Genomic DNA, 20,635 nt, shown 5'->3' with positions numbered 1-20,635 from the left:
ATCATTTTTTAAATTGAAAGAAATTAAAAAGATCCTTCCTTTCCTCCCCCCTAATTCTGGTAAAACACTGGTCACCTCATTCATCATGTCCTCAGTGGACTATTGTAATGGACTCTTGGTTAACGCCCAAGAAAAGGTCATCAAAAAACTGCAGTATATACAGAACGCTGCGGCCAGACTGCTTTCGAACACTCTTAATTTAAACCTATTGCTGACACCATAAAAAAATATCATTGGCTCTCAGTCAAAAATAGGATAAAGTTTAAGGCGCTTTGTATTGCCTACAAAGCCACGCACAAACAAGGCCCACGTTTTCTCATCAACTATTTCAAATTTCATGTTCCTAATCGATCACTCCGATCAATGAACAATCTCACCATGACGGTTCCACGCACCAGAACGGTGACTTGGGGTGATCGCAGTTTTTACGTTTCGACGGCAAAACTCTGGAACTCCCTTGAACCAGACATTCGGTCTGCTCCGACTTTGACTATTTTCAGGAAAAAAATAAAAACATGGCTTTTTAACCAGTAATTCATACTCCCCTTCACTCTGTCCTCATTCATAGCGCCGAGACGCCCTTGGGAAATTGTTCGCGCTCAACAAATCACATAAATAAATAAATAAATAGTTTGATGTCATGGTTGTTTAGTACAACATGCAAAAGGAAATATTATAAACCACAAGAAACTTAGTTGTGAAACTCCAGATAAGGGAGAATTTTACTATTTAGCACTTCTGCAACTGTTTAAACCATGGCGTAACGAAAGTGAATTACTTGGAGACTTTGACTGCTACAAAGATTCTTTTAATGCATGTAAAGATAGCATTGCATGCACAATTTTCCTTACATATTTAAAAATGTTGAATGATGAAGTTGAACAGGAAAAGACTATTACAGCTGAAATAGCTAATGAAAGTTCTCAAGATAGTCAAAGTAGTTGTCCATGTAGTCAAGATCCTCTTGGACAACCAATGTTTGAAAATGAAGCAGCGATTGCTATGCATGAAGTTGAAATTGCAATGCAACAAGCACACAAGGAGAATATAGCATTGGAAAAGTTAGAAAAACAAGTAAATGTTGAACAAAAAGAAATATATGGGCAAGTGAGAGAACGGATAGAACATGGTTTGTTGCATGAAAAAAACAATGTCTGTGTTCATCTTTTAAACCTCTTCTGATGCTCATCAGTAGTCAAGATGGGACGGGTAAATGTTTTTTAATTAAAGTTTTGACCAGTTATCTTCAAAAAACTACTGGTTCACATTTATGTTGTGTGGTAACAGCTCCAACTGGATTAGCTGCACACAATGTTAAAGGAATTACTTTGCATGGATTATTGATGTTACCAGTTGGGCATGATAATAAATTAGAATATCAAAAGTTGTCTGAAGAAGCTTCTTATGAAGTGTCAAGAGTGCTGAAGAAAATAAAACTTTTAATTATTGATGCGGTGAGCATGGTCTGAAACTTAAAGCTTGCTTTTGTACACTTAAGAATGCAACAGGTATTAAAAACAGATTACAACATTCTCTTTGGAGAAAAACATTTAATTGCATTTGTAGATCTGCTACAACTAACCCCTGTAAAAGGAGAACCAGTGTTTAAAACTCCTCTACATGAAGACACTAAGAAATCTTTGGGAAGTATTGGAAATGTGAATCTGTGGTTATGAAATTGAAAAATCAAGAAATAGTTCACATTGAAGCTATTGATACAATCGAGCATCAAGGAATAACAATTGTTCTTTCAGAAAAACTACAGACTAAATTGGATTCTTTGGAAAAGTCTGTATCAAAAAAAGCTGGCATAGAAAACATTTTAGATGTATGTTTAAAGTGTCGGGTAATTTTGAAGCGTAATCTAAATGTCTAAGAAGGTTTAGTGAATAGAGCTATGTGGAAAGTTGTTGGTTTTGTGAAATATCAAAATAGAAATGGAATTGAATGTTTGAAAGTTAAATTTGATCAGATTACAGAGGTAGGACCTCTGTACCTGTATGTTCATAGAAAACAGTGTCCCTTCTGTTTAGCATATGCAATAACTATTCATAAATCTCAAGTTTTAAGTGTAGATAATGCTTTAGTAAATGTAAATGTATGAAGAACTGTGTTTAAAGCGGGAATGGTATATGTTGCATTATCTCGTGTTAGAACATTGTCTGGTTTGTATTTAATGGAGTTTGATGAGAACAAAGTTAGTGCTGATGTTAATTGTGTAAGAGAATATAATCGTCTGAGAAGGCTTTATGCTCCAACTTTAGGTGAATATCCCATTTATGAGAAGCGTGTTGTGTGTTCAAAACGCAAACATGTTGCAGAATCAACTATGGTTAAAAAGCAGAAAGAAAATCAAGAGAAAAGAAAAGAAGTAAAGAAGCAGAAAATACAAACAATTGATGATGTTGTTGGATACCAATTAGAAAAGCTTCTGGTGTCAATTGCTATAGTAATGTTATTCTAAACATTATATTTTATCTTGAAGATGTTTATGGTGAAATTATGGCAAGTCAGGAAGAAAGATTATGTTCTGCACTTTATACTTTATTTCAAGAATTGAGAACTGATAGAAGTAAGATCCATTTTGCTTCTGGTATTCGCCAACTGTTGGATACATGTACTGGATCTTTAACGTTCAGTGATAATATACAACATTATGCACAAGAATTTCTGATGGTTATGCTTGGAGTACTAGAAGATGAAGGAATTCAGATTGAGAATTTATTTGGACTTAGTTACAAATGGGAACATACAAGCAAACAGTGTTCATTAATTTCAAGCACTTTAGTTGACAGAGAACGATTTGTATATTTAACAATACCTGACTGCAAATCTGTACCATTTTCCAAATTAGTAAAAGAAGCTGATCATGAGATGATGTGTTCTCGTTGTAAATATACAATGCTATCTACATTACGCCTACAAAGATATGGAAAATATTTGATTATAATGCTGCAACGCTGTAAACCAAATGGAAGAAAAGTGGAGACCAAAATTAAAAATGTTGTTGCTAGTCAAGAATCTATTTCTGGAAGAACTTTTGCAACAGTTGCTATTGTTTTCGATGCTGGAAGTACTACTACAAGTGGACATTATAGAGTTTATTTAAAATGTAATACTGGTTGGAATCACTGCAACGATACGCACTTAGAAATGAAACCGAGATTGCCTTATGAATTACTCAACTCACACTTGATATCTCTGAAACAAAGATTTTAGATACACCATTCAGCTTTGTGGGAAGGTGTAAAGATACTTTAAGGAATTCATACTGGATGCTTTCAAAGCATAATTTGTATACATTATTTGGTGTATTGGGAAAATGTGCACAGAAACTACGAAGTAAATGTAAGATTTGAAGATTGGAAATAGTATTGGATATGTTATTTGTGTTGATTTTGTATTTTATTTGTGAGAATTAGGGATTTGGTTTTTTAACAATCTAGTTTTTTCCCTGCTGTTTATGATGAAACTACTCTGACATCACTGTGAATAGTGAAGTTAGGTAGTAGCTGATGACAGCTAAAAAAAGGAGAAAAATTGTTATCTGAATGTTACATTATTTTGTAATATTTAAAAACTCACTGTAATTTGTGAAATGTATTACATTACATAGCACTTTTGCAGTTTATTTTTCACACTGTAATATAACCTTTGATACACGCACTCTAAAATACAGACTACCGTTTTCGAAACCATAGACACAACAATGCCAGATACTAGATACCCATCCACTGATTCCTATCTATATATTGTGAGCCAAACATACACTGATACAGTCACTCACACATGCTGTCACTCATCATTACATCAGTATAATATCCACTCATAGACCTATACATACATTCTCACAGCGCTACTGATCCATAGAGTTACTCACACATCTACTCAGTCATGCCAAAAATCAATCACACACCCATGTACTCACCTATGCAGATATTTACACACCACCTGACTTATTTATACACACACTACTTTCCTTATTTATATAGATACTATCACATACTTACTCTCTTGTACAATCACTAATACAAGTACACATTTGTGTGTGTAGACAGTCTTGCAATCACTCTCTCTCATGTATAGTCAACTATACATCCCAACACTCACATATACTGTCTAAAACATATATAGTTACTCACATATATACAACTGAGACATCAATTCACTAATCAACCTGTACACACAGTCAGCTACCCATACAGCCCTTCCAAGATGTACTTTTGAATCTATAGAACCAGTGAATCAGCCATTCAGACATGTTTGCACAGAGTCAGACACCCCCCCACCCACATAGACACTCAGACACCCATACAGATACTCATACATTCAATGAATAACCCATATAGACACTGATGTAGCTACTCACCAACCCATGCACCTGCTTACACACCAACTGAGAGACTAATAGAGAGATTCACACAGTTTAGTAACTAATCCATGCATTCAGTAACATACGTTCAATCAGTGACTTATAGAGTCAGTCATGCATCTACTAAATAATGCATTCAGGCACTTTTACAATGACTCATTCTTGAATAGACCTTGGCATAGATATATATATGAAAAATATTTAAACTTTACAGAAACACACATTCACTGGATGATGTGATCAATGATGTCATTTGAGATGTCATCAGTGATGTCACTAACCATGTCATGAGTGATTATAATGCAACCCCTGCAATATGTGACATCATCATCAGTGCATTGCAGGCGTGCGAGTTATAGTTAGCTCAACTAACTATTCGGCCTGGGTGGTAAATTCCGTTCCGTTTGCGTAATTTGCGGAATTTGGGTAATTTCGCGTTCCACAGAGAAATTTTGCTTGTTCGCGTTCTCAATATGCTCGTTCACAAGACGTTTCTCCCCGAGCACGCAAACAGTGATTGCAAACAGGAAAAAAGCATTGCAAACAAGCAATTCCGCGTGTTTGCAGAATTTCTGTGTGTTCGCAGAGATTTTTTACAGTTTCGCTGAACTTTGCGTAGTGCAACTACGCAAATTCCGCCCACCCCTACTAACTATAGCAGGCGAACTTCTCTGGTTTTATAGGAGTCAAATGTCCAACTAACTATAATATCTCTAAAACCTATGTTTTTTTCAGTGAATATATATATATATATATATTTTTTTTTTTCCATTGGGGCAACCTGTGTGTGATTGAGATATATATATATATATATTCACTGAAAAAAACATAGGTTATAGACCATATATAGTTAGGAATTCGCATTTACAAAACCTTATTTTACTCACACAAAACCATTGAAATTCCATATATAGTTAGTTGCACTAACTATATATCGCGCACCCGCAATCCACTGCTGATGATGTCACATATTACATCATTCATGACATGGTCAGTGACATCACTGATGACATCACTGATGACATCTCAAATGACATCACTGATGACATCTCAAATGACATCACTGATGACATCACTGATGACATCTCATTTGACATTACTGATCACATCACTGATGATATCATTCATGTGATAATACGATGAACCTCTTCAGACTCTAATATAACCTTAGATACAATCAGTGTAAACAGACACTCACAGACTGTCACTCATCCATGGAGTTACTCACACACCTAGTCAGTCATGCAAGGAATCAATCACACCTCCATTTCCTCAACTATACAGTTATACAAACTTTACTTATTCAAACATATACTAACACATATTTACTCTCTTATACAATCCCTGATACAAGTTCACAATGATCCATACAGCCACTCACACATTCACTGGCTCTTATGCACAGTTATTTATATATGTCAACTCTCACATGTACTGTGTTTTACATATGTACTTACTTTGACATGTAGCACTGAGATATCCATTCACTCACCAATACACTCATGCACACAGTCAACCGCCCATACAGCTGTTTCCACATGCACTTTTGAAACCATACATCTAGTGAATCAACTGCTCACACATCTATGCACAGAGTCATACACCACCCAGCCACCCACACACACACTCAGTCTCCCATACAAATACTTGGGCAACCAATCAATAACCCATATAGTTACTCATATAGCTACTTATCAACACATGCAACAGTTTACAGAACAACAGACATAATGATGCACAAATTAAGACAGTTTAGTCACTAACCCATGGACTCAGTGAGACACATTTAATCACTCACTCATACAGTCAGTCATGCACCTACTAAATCCTTCATCCAGACACTTATACATCCACTCATTCTTCAATATGTAAGACATATTTTAACTTTACAGAAACATACAGTCACTGGATGTTGTCATCAGTGATGTCATCAGTGATGTCACTGACCATGTCATGAATGATGTAATATGTGACATCATCAGCAGTGGATTTCGGGTGCGCGATATATAGTTAGTGCAACTAACTATATATGGAATTTCAATGGTTTTGTGTGAGTAAAATAAGGTTTTGTAAATGCGAATTCCTAACTATATATGGTCTATAACCTATGGTTTTTTCAGTGAATTTTCAAGGTTTTGTAAATGCTAATTCCTAACTATATATGGTCTATAACCTATGGTTTTTTCAGTGAATTTTCAAGGTTTTGTAAATGCTAATTCCTAACTATATATGGTCTATAGCCTATGGTTTTTTCAGTGAATATATATATATACATACATATATAAACATATATCATCTGTATATCTATATAAATACAAACATAAATGCATGCATACATATACTTATATGCATGTTATTTACATGAAAGTTGAAAAAACACTAATAAAAGCAAAGCTAAAAAGCCACCTCATTACAAACAGAATGGCTTTAACTTAAACGAGGGCGAGATCTATTGCATTTTCAATGCTTGTTTACTTTGGTTCCATCAAGAAGGCATTCAGATGTGTCACACATTTGCCATAAATTCTGAATGTTAGCACTCTAGTTGCACATTAGATCACTGTAGTAAAGCTACTGCTCACCAGGGACGTCTGCTGCTGGTATTCAAAGTGCATGTTTCAGTCTGCATGTCAGAATTTTTTTAATGAAATAGAAGAGGATTTGAGAAGTCACTCAAAATGATCCCTAATTTTTCTTTCTGAAGCACTAATCATACTTTCTATGGCAAAATTAACCCCCTCATGTTCCTTTTTAAATTGAGTGTTTTCAGACTTACCACTTCATTCCAATCAAGATGGCTTCTGGTGTGCCATACTTTTGTCATAAGTAAGACTGTTAGCGCTCTAGTTGTTCTTTAGAACACTCTGGGACATTCTGTCATTGGGCTATACTTGGGGTACATCTGGGTGATATTTGGGCTACATTTAGGCTCTTTTGTCTCTGGTGGCCATCTTGGGAGACTGCATGTCAGAATTTTTTAATGAAATAGAAGAGGATTTGAAAAGTCACTCAAAATGTGCCCTAATTTTTCTTTCTGCAGCACTAATAATACCTTCTATTGCATAATATACCCCCTCATTTTGTTCCTTTTTAAATGAAATGTTTTAAGAGTTACCACTTTATTCCCATCACGATGGCTCCAGGTGTGCTATACCTTTGTAATAAGTAGGACTGTTAGCGCTCTAGTTGTTCTTTAGAACACTCTGGGACATTCTGTCATTGGGCTATACTTGGGCTACATCTGGGTGATATTTGGGCTACATTTGGGCTCTTTTGTCTCTGGTGGCCATTTTGGGAGACTGCATGTCAGAATGTTTTAATGAAATAGAAAAGGATTTGAGAAGGTACTCAAAATGTGCCCTAATTTTTCATTCTGCAGCACTAATCATACTTTCTATGGCAAAATATACCCCCTCATGTTGTTTCTTTTTAAATTAAATGTTTTAAGAGTTACCACTTTATTCCAATCAAGATGGCTTCAGGTGTGCCATACCTTTGTAATAAGTAGGACTGTTAGCGCTCTAGTTGTTCTTTAGAACACTCTAGGAGGCTGCAGTAGAACACAAAGGAATCAACTGACAGTCTCTGTCCTTGTTGGATGTACATGTTTTACTGAGAATGTCAGACTTCATTTTCACATGACTGAGAAAGATAATGTGAATTTACAGAAAATATGCTTTCAGTTTAGCTTATAGATCCCCTTCCAAACCACTGTGGGAAAATCATGAGATATTAGTTTTCTTTCAAACAATATTCATGATATCACAGCAGAAGGTTTTTTCACATGGTAAAATCACCTTAGAACCCACAACAATTCCTAAAACGAGTATGGTACCATCAACAAATGATTTATAATGTAACTAAAGTCCTAAAACCCTCTATTAACTACAATGCTTTTTAATGAGGTGCTATCATGTATATTGGTCCCAAGATGGCTGTCAACACTTCTTGGATGAAGTGCTGACAGCCAATCAGATCAGATGTGTGGTTAGGCTCCGCCCAGATATATATCTTTTTTTGAACCTAAATTACTCAAAATCCACTGGAGCACATATATTGAGACCTAGCAAAGGCACATCGGGCTAACAGTCCCTACAATTTTGCCAAGTTTCGTGTAAATCCATTCAGCCGTTCGAGCTAAAAGTGAGGCCAACCGCCCTATGGAAATTAACATGGGAAAAACGCGTTTTGGGACCCCCCTTTTTTCTCGGCCCCTCCTTGATGAAACCCCCCCAAATTGTCAGGGGCTGCTCAGAAACAAAATGTTCCATTTTCCTGAAAATTTCAGCCAATTCCGTCCACAAACGCCAAAGTTATTAGACATAGAATTTTCAAAAATCCCATAGAGAAAAAATCCTAACTATATATACCTACTGGCGACCGCCAGTAGGTAATATATATATTTCAATCACACACAGGTTGCCCCAATGAAAACGCTGCACACTAAGAGTTAATCACACATTTATAGCTAGCAGCAGCAGTACCAGTATTTCACCTCGATTCAAATTAAAAGGCCATTCTTATGTCCTTGTTTAGAGGCTTACAACAATGGAGGCAGTGGGCTTTGTGTCCAAGTCTCATCCAAGTGGGCGTTAGCCAAATTTCCTCCTGGTTCTTGTAGTTCCACACAATACAGACCCAAGTGGGTGCCGCTGTACCTCCACAACCATGGAACAACTAATCATTCTGCCCATATGTACCGGCAACACTGGTCTCTTAGTTCTTCCAACGCCTGTGTTTTCAAGCGCTGCAGAGCCGCTATCCACAGCAGCGGGCGTCTACACAGCTGCACTGGCTCCTTTTTTTACATCATACACAGGTTGCCCCCATGAAGATGCTACACACTAAGAGTTAATCACACATTTATCTCCGGCAGCAGCAGTACCAGTATTCCACCTCGATTAAAATGAAAAGGCCAGATGCATTTTGGACATTCTTATGTCCTTGTTCACAGGCTTACAACAACAGTGGCAGCAGGCGTTGTGGAGCTCTTGATATACATTGTCAAAGTCCGGCTCCAGTGGGTGTTAGCCAAATTGCCTCCTGGTACTTGTAGTTCCACACTATACAGACCGAGGTGGGTGCTGCTGTACCTCCACAACCATGGAACAACTAATCATGCTGCCCATATGTAAAGGCAACCCAGGTCTCTCAGTTCTTCCAATGCCCGTATTTCTGAGCACTTCAGAGCTGCTATCCACAGCAGTGGGGCATCTTCGTAGCTGGACTGGTTGCTAGTTTACATCACACACAGGTTGCCCCCATGAAGATGCTGCACACTAAGAGTTAATCACACATTTATCTCCGGCAACAGCAGTACCAGTATTTCACCTCGATTCAAATTAAAAGGCCAGATGCATTTTGAACTAATCATGCTGCCTATATGTACTGGCAACACTGGTCTCTTGGGGCATCATTACGATGGTTGGCAGACAAAGTCCGCCCATCACCTTAACGGAGCAGCACAGGACCGACCGGCAATGATGCGCAGGTCCCGCCATGCAAATCAGGATGCGCCCGCCACACTGGCGGGCGCATTCCGGGCCTTTGACATTACGGGTGGATCTGCTGGCTGCAGACATGCTCGCAATGTCAAAAGACTGTGCACAGCATTGCAATGCACAACATGGCAGGCACCACGTGGTCCCTGCCACGTAGAGCATTGCAATGAGGGGGTAACATAGGTACCCCCCATGTGCACCCCCCACCCCCCAACACCCTGGGGGCCCGCAATGGCCCCAAAAAGCAAGAACTGCATGCCATTCCATGGCGGCATCGCCGCCATGGAAAAGTGATGTTCTGTCTACATCATAATATGGATGGCGTTGTCTTGCAGACACTGCCACCATATTGTGTCCCTTTTCCGCCCAGTCGGTGTTTTAATGTTAAAAGGTAACTAATAAATAACGTTTTTGTGTTTTGCTTTGGGTTTGGTATATTGAAGTACATGTAGTTATATAGTTAAGTTCAACTGTAGATTTAAAACTGCAACATAACATAAAAACTTTTTGTATTATGTGTGTCAGTACTAAAGTAGTTGGTATGATGGCTAGAGTAAAAATTAAAATATACCTTTTACGGAACAATATCTACATAAATACAGACAGTCGGAATGCCTACAAAAGCTCAGAGGAATAAGCAACAGAAGCAGGTACAGTATCTATGCAGACCTGAGACACAAAAGGGGCAAAATGCAGGAAAAGTGGTGAAAGAAAAAAGAGGTAAGAGGACAAAGCCATTTCTTAAAAATATATGTAAACACCTGCAAAGATTACAAAATAATGAAAATAAAAAGCAAACTATGAGACAGAACAGAAAGAATGTAACAAAGATGGACACACTTTAACCAGGAGGCAGAGGCAGGTAAAGGAAATCAAAGCCAGGATGTTTTTTAGTAAAGTGGCTGTAAATCTACTGAGAAATATGAAGAAGTACATAAGAAGGAGAGAGGCAATAAAACAGAAAGTTGAGGGAGTAGTTGATAAGGCCTTTGCTTTGAAGAGGAAGCTTTTCATTTTGCTTATAAATAAAATAAAGAATCTTGAAAAAAGTGTTTTTGTACATGCGGAGACAAAACCAGAAGAAAAGATTAGTGAATAGAAGTAACTTTTGTATAGTTTTTTATGGAGTATGGATACATACGTCTACTACAGAACTTTTTCTTTCATGAAGAAAGCTATCGCCTGGATAACACATTAGTTGATGCTATTGATGAATGTAACGACCGGGTTCTAGACCAGATGGGATCAGCTCCTGAGAGCCCCTACAAACCAGCCGGAACGTAACCACCTCCCTCCTCAGGACCCATCTATCCAGGCACCTGGGTACCTACCTGAGGATGGGGAACTCGCAATATACAAGCTCATATCATCAGAAACACCACTAAATCTATAGGGATACTAAGAATACTCACTGATTACTAAGGACATCCATGCCCTACACCACACTCATACCTCATAGTCTCGCGACCACATGGGTCCAGACTAATCTACCCTGGGGCAGTTCTGATTATCTACCATTACACACTGACTACCCTCAGTGCTCACTCAAGCCCATCTATCTTTAGAGTCCCGTAAGACTGTTCTCTATCTTTAGAGTCCCGTAAGACTATTCTCTATCTTTAGAGTCCCGTAAGACTGTTCTTTTTACACAAGCCACAATCCTGTGGGTATACACACTGACCACAATCAGTGCTCTCACTAACGCCACTTACCAATGACGACCACTTTCCTATGAATACCTTCAGCTCTCTGTCTCTCTATGTTGGGAAGTCTCTCTCACTATTCACTAAGGGTTCGCTACTACAATAATATTATGGGATGGCCGAATCACTTAGTGTCAATAATTCCCTAGCTCAAGGGCTCCTCTCTCTCCCTAATTATTCAAAGGTTACTTACCGGATCAGGGGCAGCATCTGTTCTGGCTGTAACCCCTGACTAGAAGGAAAGGTTACCTGTGCTTTAAAAAGAATGGACACACACTGTGTGCCAGAGTTATTCCCTGATTTAGGCGCTCCTACTCCCTTTTGATCCATCAGTTGCTACACAGCATCTGGTTAGAAGAAAGGTTAGCTCTATCTTAAGAACAACACATGCACACTAGTTCACTAAGAACTGGGGTATCTTTATTACAATAATAGAATGCACATACACAAATCTGCGGGGTCTCTATGACTAACAGGAACTTTAACACACCGCTGAAAGAAAAGGATTAGACATACAGTCTTGATTAACAGGAACTTTAACACACCGCTGAAAGAAAGGGATTAGACATACAATAGCCTAGGGAATAAGGACAAGATTAAGGTGTAAGTGTAAAGTGGACTAGTTTAGACTACCTCACCTATTAGAAGGAAGATTTCTCTCTGTCTCTGGTGGGATCAGGGCTCTCTCTGTCTCTCCCTCCGTCACCACAGCTCCATGCCTCTGGCTCAATTACTTCAGCTGACAGCCTCAACTCCTCCATCTGCTTTAATGCTCTCTGACAAACTGGCAGTCCCAGCTGATAGTTACTGCTCTCTCTTCAGCTTCAGCAATCATCTGCCTTCTTTCTCCATTCCAGAAAACCAATAGAACTGCACTGTATTCTGCAGCTCCAGCAGACATCCTACTCTCCACTCTTCAAGAACCAAACTGACCACTCCTCCTCTTCTGCACTTCGCTAATATGGATTCCTCTCCTCTAGTGGAAAGCTCCAGCCAGCAGCCTCCTCCCACCAGGTCCATGCACCGGGCTCCACGCTCTAGACGCCCCCACAGTGATCAGCTGCTTGTTTCGTCTAGAGACCTGAGCCCAGGGACACTTCTTGATTAGATTCAGCTCTGGCCGGTTCTCTCCGGTTCGCTTATGGCGAACAACAGCTCAAAACCAAAATATTACCTTTTCCCTTAAAGCATCTCATCTCTGCAGGGACAGAGAGCAAAATGGATTCTCTCTAGTTCTGGGCCTTGTAGGCCTGAGAAGGATGAAATAACCCTTAGCTCTGTCAGAGTACCTACATAAACCATACCAATGTGTAATATAAAGTCAGGACCACAGGATCCAACCTCTACTATAGGCAAAATAATGAAAGGCAAAGCCAATAGGCAATAGATGGATTAGAGTAAGGGATATATCATCATATAAAGCAGCTATCCTCTTCTAGGTCTGGGAGAAAGGGCTTAAAAGGGAAGAATACAGCCTATAGGTGTGAGCAAGTTTAAAGTCTTTATCACTTCGAAATAGAGCCAAAAAGCCTGTCAAGACATTCCACCCTAAGACTTTATCTTGCGAACGTCTATAAACAACAACATACTAATAAACAAACATCAACACAATCTATCAACAAAACCTAAAACCAAAAGGCTCTCTAAAATAAATGACAACTTAAGGAAATTCCACCTGAACTTGATGTAGGGAATACAAATCTAACAACTAACTGAAAACAAATTAAAGCACCCTTGACCTGAATGCTGAAACATATCTAAGATTGATCTGATAACAACAGAAACCAACCAAAGCACCCTCGATCTAAATGTGCCTTAACTTCTAGTGATAACTGATGTAGGGACATGTTTGTAGAATGAAAACAGCAAGGGGCCTAAATGGGGCCTACCAACTTCGGTCAACTTAAGAACTAAATGTACCTCAACTTCTAATGATAAAACAACAAAGGGCCTAAATGAGGCCTACCTACTTTGGTCAACTTAAGAACTAAATGTACCTCAACTTCTAATGATAAAACAACAAAGAGCCTAAATGAGTCCTACCTACTTTGGTCAACTTAAGAACTAAATGTGCTTCAACTCCTAGTGATAACTCATGAAATCCATTGGTGTAGGGCCATGTTTGTGGAACAAAAATAACAATGGGCCTAAATGAGGCCTACCAACTTTGGTCAACTTAAGAAAAAAATTTGGTGAAATTTGACAAATAAACATGACAAACGGTTCTCAAGGTCTGGGCAAACATTAATAATAGATGTAGGACATAACCTTACTAAAAGACACACCTCCCAGGACAACTTAAAATCTAGGGTAACCACCCTTGGAACTAATCCCACTGTTCTAATTAAGAGTTAATGAATCAAAGTGAAAGTGTAATAACAGGAAAATAAGGATAACCCCATTCCTACAAAATAGCTGGTGTAGCACTATGCATATCAAGCAATAAATCAGAAAATTATCTAAATGTGGTGCATATATCATCTAACTCAGGAAACAGTTTGTATCTAATCCTACTGTATCGATCAGTGGAAAACATGTGTGCACCACCATGTAAAAGATTACAATTCTTTCATTGGCAAAAACTGTTTTGCAGAAAACAGGAAAACTATAATGGGTGAAAGATAAACAAGTGTAGAATAGCATAGCATACTAAAGGTAATAAATGTATATGAATAATTTCATTCATGTTGCACTGCATAAACAACAAAACCATGAGAAATGTTCAATTGGGGCCTGTTTGTGAAAATTGCCAAAAGTGGCATAATGTAATTACTTTTCCGCAGTTCATAATTAGGGATTATAGCACATGACTTGTGCAATATTATTATAATTTAGTGTTCAAGGCAGTCAATTGTGGATTCATCAGTGTAGGTCACCACCCTCCATCTTCATCTGTATCCGGTGCCAAGGAAGCACTTCCTCCGATCTGGTCATGAGGCACCAGCTTCCGTCGTTCATCCGCCACCAATCCGGTCTGGTCAGGTTCCATCTTTCAAAAACAACAAACTAACATAAAAAATGAAAACAAAAAAGTAAAATAACAAAGGGAGTGGGAGGGGGGTGGGCCGACGCACACACCAAACACCACAACCCAACAACCTGAAACGAAAAAACAAGTATCATTAATCTAGCAAAAATAAATATTCCATTTAAAAAACACCCCAAGTGCTTTTTATTATCGAAAGAAACCTCCTAATTAATAAAGGTAAGTCTTCTAAATTCAAGGAATGATTTAAATCATATGCTTATAAATTTGATTGGGCAAAATCTAATTTTTCCATACACAGCCAGAAGGGCTGGGGCCTAGCAACTCCCGAATCCTCTGAGAGACAGCCCCTCCCTTCAGAAAGATGGTCGCGCTCAGAGTTTTGAATCCGCTCCAAAAAAAAAAATAAGCAGGAGCCGAGCTACAGTGCGATGTAATTTTGAATCACTGCCAAGTGCTGAACTCATTGCAGGAGCAAGGCTGCTGCCAACCATTCAGTCCAAGCATCTCCAATCTCTAGTCAGGGAAGCTGACTTAGGCCTACTGTATTTATCTAACTCCAAGGGCCAAGCGTCTGCCAATTATTCTGCATGGGCAAGGATCCCTTATCTGAAGTCCATGAAGCTGTCCGCGCCGACAGCAAGGAAGAGCGACTTGACCCCCCCCCTTACATAAACATTTCTCCGCGGAAAGAAATCGGAATATAGCCAACAATAACAAGCTGGCTCTCGCTGCTCTCAGAAGTTACACACTGGGCCTCCTCCCTCACAAAGCTCCAAGCTGAGAACTGGTGCCTGGCTCATATCAGCCAAGGTCATTTCAAATTCTTTGTAACTCAAAACACATCTGTTCCCAGGCCTGAGAGCTAACCATTATTCTCTAACTAACCGAAGCAAAATTAAAACGTGATGAAAAGCATCCTAAAACCAATAATTAATAAGGACATATTTTTTGCAACTAAGTGACACGCTAGCATTTTGAAATAAATGTATTATAAAAACAGCTATTTGCTGAAAGGGAAAAATATTAGAACAACATTGCATTTAATTTTCCTTATTGAAAATAACAAGAGAAGGAAAACAAGGGGTAACATGTAATTTTGCATTGCAGCATTTATTTTTCAAATAGCCATTTTTTCAAACTAAGTGGGTTAACTTTCACACGCTATTCTAAGGGGCAGCTTGCATTGGAAAAAAAAATAATAATCAATTATATTTTCTAGAACACATTTGTTTTAAAAGCACACGGTTGCATTTCACTAATTAAAAGCACATTCTATGATGGGTCTGTTTTTATATTTTCGTTCTTCACAACCGCTAACGCATTAATTAAAGCATCCTCCATACAAACCCTTATCTCAATCCGACTGGTTGATTTATAACTTTACGACCTCTAAGATAGACACATTAAATCATGTGTTCCAAGGCAAACCCACACAAATTTGTGGACGCATTTCAAATAAAATGTTAAATGAACACAGCTTTTCTCTCTAAGCAAGATGTTACCATTCTGTCAGCAAGCTGACAAAGCACATAGGCAGAACCCAGCAACCAATGAAAGTCAAATCAAACCATCATTCATCTAAACACTCACTGACTTTTAGTGTCAGCTCACATAACCATGCATGTTAAACAGCATGTGAAAATAAATACTGCCGTCACAATTCAAGATATTAACCCTTTGGCAGCTCAAACACAATCATTCCCCAATGTCTGCAGTACATGGGAAATTCAAGAACTTATCACTCCACGTTTTCAAATAACACGCGCACACATCTACAAAACAAATCCCCCAAACATTTGAAAGACATCCAGCTCTCTCCTGCCTAACGCAACAATAACATGCTCTGTACAAGCCATATCCACATGGCGCTATTCACAAGCCATATTCACAAGAAAGTCAACAAGTTCAAAAAATGACACGCTCTTCACAAGGAATATATTCAAGGCGCAATTCACAATGAATACAGCAAGTCAAAATGAGAACATGCTCCTCACAAGCCACAATTACATGGTGCTATTTACAAGGCATATTTACAAGAAAGTCAACAAGTCCAAAAAATGACATGCTCTTCACAGGGCATATATACAAGGCGCAATTCACAAGGGACACAACAAGTCAAAATGAGAACCTGCACCTCACAAGCCATAATTACATGCCGCTATTTACAAGGAACTCCACAAGTCATATTACATTGAACACATTTCACATTGCACAGCATAAGCAGACGCAGCAAGCAATTTAATGGGTAATTTAAAAGTTTTTTTCACACACATTTATACAATTGGACCATCACAAAGATGTAATTGGCTCCCTCATGTAATGTCACCATTCAAGCCTGACAGTTCAAACACCAAGATGAAAAGCATTTCTTCCACCCTGCATAAGTCAAATGCCATGATGTACTGCAATCTCCTTACACTGCAACTGTTCAAGCCAATAGGTCACACAGGCTTCGTAAACTGCAAGACTACGCCAGATGTAACTGGCGATTAGGGCACTCCCCCACAACTTATGGGAAACTATCCAAACACATGGCCAGGGCACACAGGCTTCGTAAGCAGCCGACTACGCCAGATGTAACTGGCGATTAGGGCACTCCCCCACAACTTATGGGGAACTCAACTGTCCAAGCCCATAGGTCACACAGGCTTCGTAAACTGCAAGACTAAGCCAGATGTAACTGGCGATTAGGGCACTCCCCCACAACTTATGGGAAACTATCCAAACACATGGCCAGGGCACACAGGCTTCGTAAGCAGCCGACTATGCCAGATGTAACAACCGGGTTCTAGACCAGATGGGATCAGCTCCTGAGAGCCCCTCCAACCCAGCCGGAACGTAACCACCTCCCTCCTCAGGACCCATCTATCCAGGCACCTGGGTATCTACCTGAGGATGGGGAACTCACAATATACAAGCTCATATCATCAGAAACACCACTAAATCTATAGGGATACTAAGAATACTCACTGATTACTAAGGACATCCATGCCCTACACCACACTCATACCTCATAGTCTCGCGACCACATTGGTCCAGACTAATCTACCCTGGGGCAGTTCTGATTATCTACCATTACACACTGACTACCCTCAGTGCTCACTCAAGCCCATCTATCTTTAGAGTACCGTAAGACTGTTCTCTATCTTTAGAGTCCCGTAAGACTATTCTCTATCTTTAGAGTCCCGTAAGACTGTTCTTTTTACACAAGCCACAATCCTGTGGGTATACACACTGACCACAATCAGTGCTCTCACTAACGCCACTTACCAATGACGACCACTTTCCTATGAATACCTTCAGCTCTCTGTCTCTCTATGTTGGGAAGTCTCTCTCACTATTCACTAAGGGTTCGCTACTACAATAATATTATGGGATGGCCGAATCACTTAGTGTCAATAATTCCCTAGCTCAAGGGCTCCTCTCTCTCCCTAATTATTCAAAGGTTACTTACCGGATCAGGGGCAGCATCTGTTCTGGCTGTAACCGCTGACTAGAAGGAAAGGTTACCTGTGCTTTAAAAAGAATGGACACACACTGTGTGCCAGAGTTATTCCCTGATTTAAGCGCTCCTACTCCCTTTTGATCCATCAGTTGCTACACAGCATCTGGTTAGAAGAAAGGTTAGCTCTATCTTAAGAACAACACATGCACACTAGTTCACTAAGAACTGGGGTATCTTTATTACAATAATAGAATGCACATACACAAATCTGCGGGGTCTCTATGACTAACAGGAACTTTAACACACCGCTGAAAGAAAAGGATTAGACATACAGTCTTTATTAACAGGAACTTTAACACACCGCTAAAAGAAAAGGATTAGACATACAATAGCCTAGGGAATAAGGACAAGATTAAGGTGTAAGTGTAAAGTGGACTAGTTTAGACTACCTCGCCTGTTAGAAGGAAGATTTCTCTCTGTCTCTGGTGGGATCAGGGCTCTCTCTGTCTCTCCCTCCGTCACCACAGCTCCACGCCTCTGGCTCAATTACTTCAGCTGACAGCCTCAACTCCTCCATCTGCTTTAATGCTCTCTGACAAACTGGCAGTCCCAGCTGATAGTTACTGCTCTCTCTTCAGCTTCAGCAATCATCTGCCTTCTTTCTCCATTCCAGAAAACCAATAGAACTGCACTGTATTCTGCAGCTCCAGCAGACATCCTACTCTCCACTCTTCAAGAACCAAACTGACCACTCCTCCTCTTCTGCACTTCGCTAATATGGATTCCTCTCCTCTAGTGGAAAGCTCCAGCCAGCAGCCTCCTCCCACCAGGTCCATGCACCGGGCTCCTCGCTCTAGACGCTCCCACAGTGATCAGCTGCTTGTTTCGTCTAGAAACCTGAGCCCAGGGACACTTCTTAATTAGATTCAGGTCTGGCCGGTTCTCTCCGGTTCGCTTAGGGCGAACAACAGCTCAAAACCAAAATATTACCTTTTCCCTTAAAGCATCTCATCTCTGCAGGGACAGAGAGCAAAATGGATTCTCTCTAGTTCTGGGCCTTGTAGGCCTGAGAAGGATGAAATAACCCTTAGCTCTGTCAGAGTACCTACATAAACCATACCAATGTGTAATATAAAGTCAGGACCACAGGATCCAACCTCTACTATAGGCAAAATAATGAAAGGCAAAGCCAATAGGCAATAGATGGATTAGAGTAAGGGATCTATCATTATATAAAGCAGCTATCCTCTTCTAGGTCTGGAAGAAAGGGCTTAAAAGGGAAGAATACAGCCTATAGGTGTGAGCAAGTTTAAAGTCTTTATCACTCCAAAATAGAGCCAAAAAGCCTGTCAAGACAATGAAAGAGGACAATGTTACGGAATGAAGAATGGCACTCATATAGTAAAGAGGTAATGGTATCTAGAAATGTAGATGAAGTTATTGAGGAAGAGGTACAGGGAAGGCATAGTCAGGCCCTGTATACAAATGGAATTGTAGTAGTGTTTGTAGTATTTGTCAGAAATCTATTGATATACCAAGGCAATGTGTACATATATTTACAAGGTGAAGTTTAAAACAAAAAATAAGTACTTTACAAGGATTGGATCCTTGCAAGGTTAGAAACATAAACATTTTGAGAGACACTCACTAGCTTGTTTATCAAAGAAAGTGTGTCAAATCACCTTTCATCATTTCAGGATATAAGCTGTACACCTCTCAACAATGCGAACTTTAGTTAGGAGGCTGTACTATGTGGAATTTCCTGCTTTATGTTAGGAGAAATTAGTAGAGCACTTTTGCATGGTACTCTGGCAGAGGTAGAAAAGGTTTGTGATGATGTGAAATTTTGTTTCTTTTGTGCAGAACAGCCTCTACGGAAAATGAAGAATTGATAACAGGAGGAGTTGCAGAAAAGGGCACAGGTATTATAGTTGAAAGTTTTGAAGAAGTGATTACAAAATTTAACACAGGGTTCTCTGAGTTTGTTTGTATATGTTGTCGACACACTCACTGCAAGATTCAAATACGGACTGTTGACTTGTTATTAAAAAGTGAAAAAGAAAGTAATGATAACCGGCAAATGTTTGCTGTGTACGTATTTGTGGAGGAGCGCTTTGACTTGCCCACACAGCAAGTTATATGTAAGTATTATTGACTATATGTAAGTACTGTTACAATAAATTAGCAGATAATAAAATGCCAGCTAGAGCTGGGCATCATAAGTTATTACTTGTTCCCAATCCAGAACCACTTCAATGTTTAAATGTTTATGAGTCAATTGTTATATAGTATACATCCATTTCAGGCTATAGTCCATATAGAGCCAAAGACAGGCAAGTTACCACCAACAGAGCTCCAGAAAGGTCTTAAAGGTAGAGTAGTGTACTGTATTAGTAGTGTTTTTCAAAATGTTCAGCAGGATGCGCAACAGTTTTTTATGGTAATGCACTATTATAGGAAGAAGATGTGAATATCAATGAATTATTTGGCTTAACTTATAAATGGAACCATAACTGTGAACATTGTGATTTCATCTCTAGTACTGAAATCTATTCAGAACGATTCCTTTACTTCACTATACCAGATTGTAAAGCTGCGGACTTTGAAATTTAAGCAAAAACACCC

The sequence above is a fragment of the Lissotriton vulgaris genome, chromosome 9 (genome assembly GCF_964263255.1).
Source record: "Lissotriton vulgaris chromosome 9, aLisVul1.2, whole genome shotgun sequence".
NCBI lineage: Eukaryota > Metazoa > Chordata > Amphibia > Caudata > Salamandridae > Lissotriton > Lissotriton vulgaris.
This window is presented reverse-complemented; position numbering follows the sequence as displayed.